General features: G+C 53.5%; 1 non-coding gene across 1 annotated transcript; it reads left to right on the forward strand.

The window, feature by feature from the left end:
• The first annotated feature begins 3,119 nt into the window (after nt 1-3,119).
• LOC113622483 (U6 spliceosomal RNA) lies at nt 3,120-3,226 on the forward strand. The gene has a single exon (XR_003433529.1). It is a non-coding gene; the product is annotated as a U6 spliceosomal RNA (small nuclear RNA).
• The last annotated feature ends 5,163 nt before the right edge of the window (nt 3,227-8,389 follow it).

Raw genomic sequence — 8,389 nt, forward strand, 5'->3', positions numbered from 1 at the left:
CCCAGGACTTGAGTGTCAGAGTGGCTGACCTTCAATGACACCTGTTGCCCATCAAAGTCGAGCCCTGGTGGGACAGCAGGGGCCTTGACATGTAGGCGGGACGTCAGGGTGGGTGACACCCCCTCCTCTGGAATTCTGGCCTTCAGGTCCCGCTCGGCTCTCCCTGTGAAGGGCTGGGCCCAGAACTGCCACCCCAGGGGAGCACAGTGCACAGGCCACGCCCCGACTGGAGCCAACATTTGTCCCCCTCAGGCCCCCCTCCCGCGTGGCCACTAGGCCGACAACCCAGGAGGGCTGCAGCTGACCCAGCTGAGATGAAGCTGAGCCTGACTTGGGCGGACAGAGGGACCTGGTGGCAGTGCTGGCAGGAATCAGGCGAGCACGGCTGGGCCGGGGGCTCCCTCGAGGGGCTGGAGCATAGCGGGGCGGGGGGTGTCTAGGCACGGAGCTTCTCAGACCCCTCCCTTCTTTCCACAGCCTCCGCCTGAGGTTCACTCGGCCAGCTGGGGCAGCCACGTGGGGGCTGGCACCTGGGCTGTGCCGCAGCCCCCCAGCCTCCTCGCTGGCGGGTGACAGGGCTGCACGTGACACAGTCTTCCCAGGTCCCGGTGGACTGAGCCCCCTGCCCAAAGCCCCCTGCCCAGCTCTGGGACTGCCCCCTTCTGTCCCGTCTTACTTCCTGTGCCCACGGAAAGGCTGTGTGCCCCCATCTTGAGCCGTTGTCACAGGGCTTGCTTGGGGGCAGCTCACCCTGGACAAGGGGTGTCAAAGAAACCCAAACCCTGGACCACCAACCATGCAAGAGGGGAGGGATGCAAGTGTAAGATCCGGTAGTGTTCAGGAAATGGCCAGGGCTAGTGATTGAGATTAAAATGTAATGTGGGGACTTCCCTGGTGGCGCAGTGGTTAAGAATCCACCTGCCAATGCAGGGGACACAGGTTCGAGCCCTGGTCTGGGGAAGATCCCACATGCCACGGAGCAACTAAGCCCATGTGCCACAGCTACTGAGCCTGCGCTCTAGAGCCCGCAAGCCACAACTACTGAGCCCGCGTGCTGCAACTACTGAAGCCTGAGCGCCTAGAGCCCGAGGTCCTCAACAAGAGAAGCCACCGCAATGAGAAGCCTGCGCACCGCAACGAAGAGTAGCCCCTGCGCGCTGCAACTAGAGAAAGCCCATGCGCAGCAAAGAAGACCCAACACAGCCACAAATAACTAAATAAATTTATTTTTTAAAAAAAGTAATGTGAAACTCTTAAGATAACCACTAAAAGACTAGAAATAGGTTGTATAACTTCCACATCTATGGAAGGAAAAAAGACTAAAGAAAACGTAATGAACCTAATAGAATATAGGAAGGGAGAAGGAAGTATAAGAAAGGCAGCATAGGGGGGCACTCCCTGGAGGTCCAGTGGTTAAGACTCTGTGCTCTCACTGCCAAGGGCATGGGTTCAATCCCTGATCAGGGAACTAAGGTCCAGCAAGCTGCATGGTGCAGCCAAAAATTAAAAATAAAAATAAAAACTAAAATAAAGCAGCATAACTAGGAAGCAGAAAATAACATAATAAAGGTAAACCCGGGACTTCCCTGGTGGTGCAGTGACTAAGACTCCACGCTCCCAATGCAGGGGGCCCTGGTTGGATCCCTGGTCAGGGAACTAGATCCCACATGCATGCTGCAACTAAGAAGTCTGCATGCCGCAACTAAGGAGCCCACATGCCACAACTAACGAGCAGGCAAGCTGCAACTAAGGAGCCTTAGCTCCAGTGCAACCAAATAAATAAATATTTTGTTAATTAAAAAAAAAATAAAGGTAAACCCAGGTAGGGGGAGGAGTAATTGGAGGAAGGCAGTCAAAGGGTAGAAACTTCCAGTTATAAGAAAAATAAGTACTATGGATGTAATGCACAACATGGTAAATGTAATTAACGCTGTATGTTATACATGAAAGTCGTTAAGAGGGTAAATCCTGAGTTCCCATCACAAGGAAAAATGTTTTTTTCTATTTCTTTAATTTTGTACCTATATGAGATGATGGATGTTCACCAAACTTGTGGTTCATGTTCATGATGTATGTACGTCAAGTCATTATGCTGTACACCTTAAACTTATACAGTGCTGTATGTGAGTTATACCTCAATAAAATTAGAAGAATAAAGAAAGTAAACCCAGCCACCTGACAGAGTTTCCAGGAGCCAAAGCTGGAACAATGTGAAAAAGAAAATAAGTCGTATTGGGTTATAACCAAAGTATAAGGTAAATAGCATTGTGCATTAAAGCACACCATCAACAACCCACAGGATGGGAGAAGATATTTGCAAATCTTATATCTGATAAGCGATTAATACCCAGAAAATGTAAAGAACTCCTAGAACTCAACACCAAAAATAAACAACCCAGGGCTTCCCTGGTGGCGCAGTGATTGAGAATCTGCCTGCCAATGCAGGGGACACGGCTTCGAGCCCTGGTCTGGGAAGATCCCACATGCCGCGGAGCAACTAGGCCCGTGAGCCACAACTACTGAGCCTGCGCGTCTGGAGCCTGTGCTCCGCAACAAGAGAGGCCGCGATAGTGAGAGGCCCGCGCACCGCGATGAAGAGCGGCCCCCGTTTGCCCCAACTAGAGAAAGCCCTCGCACAGAAACAAAGACGCAACGCAGCCAAAAATAAAAATAAATAAATAATTTGTTTATTTAAATTAATAAACAACCTAATTCAAAAACTGGGCAAAGAACTTGACAGACCTTTCTCCAAAGAAGACACACGCATGGCCAACAAGCACATGACAAGATGCTCAGCATCACTGATCATCAGGGAGCGCGAGTCAACAGCACAGCAAGACACCACCTCACACCCATCAGGATGGCCACTACCAAAAAACAGAAACCAGGGCTTCCCTGGTGGCGCAGTGGTTGAGAGTCCGCCTGCCGATGCAGGGGACACGGGTTCGTGCCCCGGTCCAGGAAGATCCCACATGCCGCGGAGCGGCTGGGCCCGTGAGCCATGGCCGCTGAGCCTGCGCGTCTGGAGCCTGTGCTCCGCAACGGGAGAGGCCACAACAGTGAGAGGCCCGCATACCACACACACACACACAAAAACAGAAAACAAGAAGTTTTGGTGAGCGTTCACTTCAGCAGCACAGATACTAAAATTGGAACAATACAGAGAAAATTAGCATGGCCCCTGCGCAAGGATGACACACAAATTTGTGAAGCATTCCATATTTTTAAAAAAGAAGTGTTGGTGAGGATGTGGAGACATTGGAACCCTCGTGCACTGCTGGTGGGAATGTAGACGCTGGTGGAAGACAGTACAGAGCTTCCTAGAAAAAGTAGGCATAGAATTACCATGTGACCCAGCAACTGCAGTTCTGGGCCTATTCCCCAAAGAATCGAAAACAGGGCCTCAAACACGTGTTTGCATACCCGTGTTCATAGCAGTGTTATTCAGAGGGGTTAAAAAGTAGGAAAAATAAACAAATGTCCGTCAATGGACGGAGTTGGATAAACAAAACGTGGTGTGTGTGTGTGTGTGTGTGTGTTTGTGTGTGTGTGTGTATGATGGTTAATATTATGTGTCCACTTGGCTAGGCTAAGGGCACCCAGACAGCTGGGTGTGACTGGGATAGTGTGTCTGGAGGAGACTGGTGTTGAATCTGAACACAAGTAAGAAAGGTTGCCCTCCCCAATGCAGGTGGGCATCATCCCATCTGTTGAGGGCCCAGGTAGGACAAAAAGGCAGAGGACAAGCTGTCTCTTTGCCTGACCTGGGACATCCATCCTTTCCTACCCTCGGACATCAGCGTTCCTGGTTCTCAGCCTTCACGCTCAGACTGAATTACAGCACGGGCTTCCTGGGCCTGCAGCTTGCAGATGGCAGATCTCCTCCTCCTTCATAATCACGTGTCAATTTCTATAATAAATCTCCCCATCTTGGGCTTCCCTGGTGGTACAGTGGTTGAGGGTCCGCCTGCCGGGTGCCCCGGTCCGGGAGGATCCCACATGCCACGGAGCAGCTGGGCCCATGAGCCTGCGTGTCCGGAGCCTGTGCTCCGCAATGGGAGAGGCCACAGCAGTGAGAGGCCCACGTACCGCAAAAAAAAAACAAAACTCCCCATCTTATACCTCAATAAATAAATAAATAAAACCTCATCTCTATATATTTTACATATATATATATTTTTTAATTTATTTATTTTTGGCTGAGTTGGGTCTTTGTTGTTGAGAGCAGGCTTTCTCTAGTTGCAGCGAGCAGGGGCTACTTTTCATTGCGGTGCGCGGGCTTCTCATTGCGGTGGCTTCTCTTGTTGCAAAGCACAGTCTCTAGGGCGTGCGGGCTTCAGTAGTTGTGGCTTCCAGGCTCTAGAGCGCAGGCTCAGTAGTTGTGGTGCACAGGCTTAGTTGCTCTGTGGCGTGTGGGATCTTCCTGGACCAGGGATCGAACCTGTGTCCCCTGCATTGGCAGGCGGATTCTTAACCACTGTGCCACCAGGGAAGCCCTACATACATTTTTTATATTATATATATAATTGATTTCTCTGGAGAACCCTAATACAATATACAATAGAATTATTATTAGCCAGCCTTAAAAAGGAAGGAAATTCTAACACCTAATACAACATGGATGAACCTTGAGGACATCGTGCTCAGTGAAATAAGCCAGTTATAAAAAGACAAATACCGAATGATTCCATTTATATACCATCCCTAAAGTAGTCAAATTAATAGAGACAGAAAGTAGAATGGCTGTTGCCAGGGGCTGGGGTAGGGGGTGGGGAGTTAGTGTTTAATGGGGACAGAGTTTCAGTTTTGCAAGATGAGAAAGTTCTGGAGAAAGATAGTAGTGATGGTTGCACAACAATGTGAATGTGCTTAATGTCACTGAGCTGTGCACTTAAAACAATTAAAATGGTAAATTTTATGTTATGTGTATAACCACAATAAAAATAAATATGTATCCATGACTCCATATTGATACAAGTGACAGAATAAATAAATAAATGCAAGAGTCAAATATTCCATACAGAAGAATTCCAAATAATTTATGTAGATGTTCTACCCTCAAGGAAGGGGGCACAACCCCCCACTTCTTAATCGTGGTTGGCCAATACTGACTTCCTTCCAATGGGCAGAGAATGGAAAGGCTCACCGCCCAGTGATCAGGGCCAGGGTCACAGTGGTGAGCCATGTTGAGGGCATTCACCCTTGACACTTGCAACGAGAAGGGCACTGTACCTCTCTGAAACCCACAACCCCACCAGACAAATCCCAACAGAGGAACAGGCTACAGGATGTCCTGACCAGCACTCAAAACCATCAAGGTCACCGAAGACAAGGAAAGTCTGAGAAACTGCCGCAGCCAGGAGGTGCCCAGGGAGAACAATTAAACTTACTGTGGGATCCTGGAACAGAAAGAGGATGTTAGGTAAAAACTAAGTAGATCTGAATAAAGTGTGGACTGTAGTTAATAATGTGTCAATATTGGGTTATTAATTGTAGCAAGTGTACTGTACTAACTTAGTTCCTCATAATAGAGGAAATCGACCGTGAAGTGAAGTGCATGGGAACTCTCCGGAAGTCTCAGCAATTTCTCTGAAAATCTACAGCGATTCTAAAAATAAAGTTTATTTTAAAAAAGAAATCCAGGGACTTCCCTGGCGGTCCATTGGTTAAGACTCCGCGCCTCCAATGCAGGGGGACTGGGTTCCCTGGTCAGGGAACTAGATCCCACATGCTGCAACTAAGACCCAGCGCAGCCTAAATAAATAAATAAATATTTTTTTAAAAAGAAGAAGAAATCCAAATACACCAGTAATCGAAATTATGCCATTTAAAACAATCGCCACTTTAAAAGCGATTGAATTGCCTAAACGGATAAAAACAAAGTCCAGGCGCTCCCGGTCCACAGACACAGCCTACAGAAAGGCTGGCCCTCCCGGTCCCCTGAGCCCCACGCCGGGCGCGTCCCGGAAGCCCCGCCCCCCTGCGCCCAGCGCCCCACGCGCTCGCTGGGTCTGGGGTAGCAGCCTCAGAACATCCTTTTCTAGCAACCCTGCATTGCTCTAAAAATAGATCATGTATTGATCCACAAAGAAATCTCAACACTAAAGATCAGCCTCAAACTGACCACATTCTCCAACTACCGAGATTTCGATTAATTTCTAAATCAAGACCAGAGGAAACAACTAAGAACTGAAAAGGCTTGTTTCCGCGAAGAGCGGGCGGGATGTACTGCGAGTTACCAGCCCTGAAAACTATGGATTTTAGCAAAATCACAAGCCTGTCTGGGAACAGGTCGCCGTGGCCTTCCGGGGTCTTCGTGGGGAGTGCCAGCCCGCCCGCCCACCCGGTTGGGCGGAGTCCGGAGCTGAGCCTCTCAAGCCCCGGCCCAGTTCCCGACGCTCGGCCCCGCCCCCGCCCTGTCCCACGGCTCTGCCCTCGGTCCCGCCCCCGGCCAGCCACTAGGCCCCGCCCCTGCCTGGCTCCAGGCCCCGCCCCCGATACTTGCCCCCGCCCCTTCACCGTCACGTAGCTCTGCCCTAGGCCCCGCCCCATCCCCGGCCCGGAAGCACCGCTTCGGGCGGCCACTCCGCGCGTGTGCACCAGGCGGCGCTCGCGGGCCGCGCGGAGCTCAGACGGGGATCGCTGCTGGATGGGCACAAGCGTTTGAGGGCGGCCCTCCTGGGCTTGGAGCTGGGCAGGGTCGTCTTCCCAAGCCTCCTGCCCGGCCACTCTCCATCCCGCCTTTCAAAACCCTGCCCTCGAAGCCTCATTCTTGGGTTCCCTCAATTGTTAGAACAAAAATAGGCATAAGTATTCACCTGTAAGGCTGCGAAGGGCCAGCCTGCCGAGGGGTAGCGGGGAGGGGAGCGGGGGGCAGGGTGCCGACCGGGAAAAGTGGAGCCACCGCTCGCCTTGGGCCGACCCCTGACCGAGAGTTCAGACCCCCGGAGAAGCACCCCCGTCCCCAGGCAGCCCTTTGCACCAGGCAGACCCCCACCCCGCCTTTACACAAGGGCAGATGTGGGCCCTGAACCTCGTCGTCCTGAGACCCTGGCCAGCCGTGCTCAGGAGCTCGGGCCCACTGCTCTGCTCTGCTGCCGTGTGACCCAGTGTGACCCCTGCTCTGCCAGGCCCCAGGCTGACCCTGGCATCCCTGAACCCCCTGCTCCCCTGCAGGGCTCAGGGGCTTCTCCTCCCTTGTCCTCTTCAGGCTTGTTTGAATGTGACACCAGCAAGGTCATTTTGTCCAAAAGCTAAAAGAGGTTTCGAAGATGCAGCAAGGGCCTCAGACCCCTCTGGTTCCAGTGGGCCCAGCAGCCAGAGGGCGGCAGGAGCCTGGAGGTCTGTCCTGCACCAAGGGGACAGACTGGAGAAGTTGAGCCCGCCCCTGGCTGGCCTCTCCGTAGAGCTTGGCCTTGGGGGCAGCACCCATGGGCTTCGCACAGGGCCGTTTGGGGGCGGGGCAGGGGCGGGGCACGTATGGCCCTGGCCTCAGCAGTGCCCACAGTGGTGCCCAGTGAGGTTGACCCACGGCACCTCATACTCACAGACTGTGGGGGCTTCCTCCCCATGATCTGTCTCAAAGGTCTGGACACCTCAGTGCCCAGGGGCTGCTGGAGGGACAATAGGACAGGACAAACAGGCCCTTAGAAGTCTGATTCGCAGGCTGAGCCACCCCCCGGGAACCCCAGAGCAGGCCTGGGCATGAGCGCGGGGCATCTGCCCAGGGGAATGTATCGGGGCCCAGCGGGGCCCAGATGGACCTCACAGCGAGAGCTCCAGGGCCCCAGCTCCAGGCAGCACCCCTCCACGTGCCCAGCCAGGCCTGCTGGTTTCCAAAACACCCAGTGCCTGCCGGCCTGGCTGCCCCAGGAGGGACAGCTGGGGGCCAGCACATGCTCCGTGCTTGGCCTGCACCCCTGCTGCCTGAGGTCCCAGCGCACCACTTCCTCTTCCCCCTCCTTGAGCCCCAAGCCTTCGAGCCTCCAAGACCGCGCCCTGGGACTCCACCGGCTCCAGGCCCACTGGCCTCATACCTGCCTCTCATTGCCCCTTCCAGGCACCACTTGCATCACCTCCCGGGTGGCTGGTGGGCTGGGCCTCAGGGACAGGACTCTTCACAAACAGCCCTCAGGCAGGGCCCCTCCCCAGGGGAGGAGAGCTGCGTCCTCAGGATCAAGGTCCCATGGCTGAGGACTGCAGGACTGAGACGCCGGGGGGCCTGGAGGTGGGGTGCTGCAGGGGGCGCGGGGACCTGGGTGGCCCTGCAGAGGGTGCATGCCATCCCCCCACCCTGTGCCTGCCCCTGGGCACGAGCAGTGGTGCCCAGCCTGAGTGTAAGCACAGGGCCCAGTGACCCCCCTTGCCGTCCCTGCTGGCCCAGCCCACA

Source organism: Aethalodelphis obliquidens, unplaced genomic scaffold (genome assembly GCF_003676395.1).
Source record: "Aethalodelphis obliquidens isolate GAN/ISIS:26980383/991018 unplaced genomic scaffold, ASM367639v1 scaffold9, whole genome shotgun sequence".
NCBI classification, from domain to species: Eukaryota; Metazoa; Chordata; class Mammalia; order Artiodactyla; family Delphinidae; genus Aethalodelphis; species Aethalodelphis obliquidens.